This window comes from Nuphar pumila, chromosome 6 (assembly GCF_984573655.1).
Source record: "Nuphar pumila chromosome 6, dmNupPumi1.hap1.1, whole genome shotgun sequence".
Taxonomy (NCBI): domain Eukaryota; kingdom Viridiplantae; phylum Streptophyta; class Magnoliopsida; order Nymphaeales; family Nymphaeaceae; genus Nuphar; species Nuphar pumila.
Window position 1 is genome coordinate 41211014 of NC_143254.1, and position 1679 is coordinate 41212692.

General features: G+C 42.6%; 1 pseudogene; it reads right to left on the reverse strand.

Annotated features, from left to right (window-relative positions):
* Positions 1-457: 457 nt before the first annotated feature.
* LOC149834707 (calcium-binding protein KIC pseudogene) lies at positions 458-814 on the reverse strand (annotated as a pseudogene).
* Positions 815-1679: the final 865 nt, after the last annotated feature.

Below are 1679 nucleotides of genomic sequence, written 5' to 3' on the forward strand. Positions count from 1 at the left end.
GCAGTTTCCGCAATCAAACGCCCCGCTATTATCGTTCTTTGAACTTTTTTCTTCGTTGTTAATTTGAACAAGTTTCTACTTATATCTTCTTAAAACGTATGTTTAATTTAATTATTATGTCATAAAGACGCAACATAAAGTACAGGAGACACGTCATTTTGGTCTAATTTTCGTGAAGAATAGTATACAAAGTCGGAGTATCCTGTGACATGGTTTAAATGATCCGGCTTGATGCTTAGGCTTCAACGCCATCTCTTGTGGTACTCAAGTAAAACTTGAGGTGGGGATTGAATATGACTGATAATCAGTGATATACAATATGACCTGATCTGTTTAGGCAGATGCAACCTTGGTTATTGAGAGAGAGAGAGAGAGAGAGAGAGAGAGAGAGAGAGAGAGAGAGAGAGAGAGAGTATAATAATGATATCTTATCAAAATTCATTGAAGAAAAAGAATATCATCGCTTGAAATCCACAAATTTTCTAGTGAGAGAATCCTGAACCATTCTCCGTGACTGTTGCATCAACTCCGGGCTCACTCTGAGCATGAGGACGCAGAACTCCGTCTGGTTAAGAGCATCATCACCGTCCAAATCTCCCTCCCTCACCATCTCCATCACTTCCTCATCGCTCATCCCCTTCAACCCCAACACCTCTGCACTCCCCTTTAGACTCTCTAACGTGATCAGCCCTTTCTGGGGATCCATGAGCAGCCTGAACCCAATTCACAACTCTTCCACCAACCCTTCTAAGCCCAACCTCTCGGCCATCTCAGTAAGGAAATCCTCAAATTCTTGGGTCATCTCTGAAGCCATCTCTGTGTTTGTTGAGGGCAGATGGTGGGATTGGTGAGAAGAGGAAGAGAGGTGTGAACTCATATCATATAGACAATGAAGGGGAAGGGAAGGGTCTAAACTTCTAGGAAAGAAGAAGAGGTGTTTGCATTAATGCCAACCAAATTACAGATGGGAATTAGTCGGTGTTTGCTGGCTGTCTTCCTCTCCCTCTCGATTCCATTTTCTTCAAGGGTCGGGTCACGGTCCAGATCCGATCTCTAAGCCGGTATTAACTATTAAGATCGGACGTTCGCTGATACTCAGTTCCATATCCTATGTCCAATCTACGAGTCCCTAACTAAATTCCTGATCACTATTGAAATGGACAGATCCGATCCATATGCAATAAGATAGCGAGGATTGGATCATTGGAGTATGGTCCAAGTCACATCAAATTTACGTCAAAGTGGGGAAACGTGACCAACTCCTTGGAAGAGACGATGTTGCTTTTCTCCTCCCCAATTTGACTTGAACAATATTTCAGGTTACTAATAAGAAAAGATACGGAGCTGTAAGACCCGGTACCGTTGGGCCATGGGGTTCTTAGTTTTAATATCCAAAAGAGTAGGGTCCACCCCTTCACGACCAACAAAACTCTTACCAGTCTCCACGAAGTGAGAACAGATATACCAAGTGATATGTTTTCAAAACAATGTTTTCTTTGACAAAATTCAGGTAGGTAGGTAGGGCGTTTATAAGATGTAGCTTTTATGGATCGGCCTATCTCCATCATCCACTCCCGAAGTCAATCGTGGAGATTGAACCAAATCAAAATGGGTCCCACCGATGTCCCTGTTTTGCTTTGGGAGTATTTCTTGTTTTCCTCTCCTAAAAAGTTAGCTAC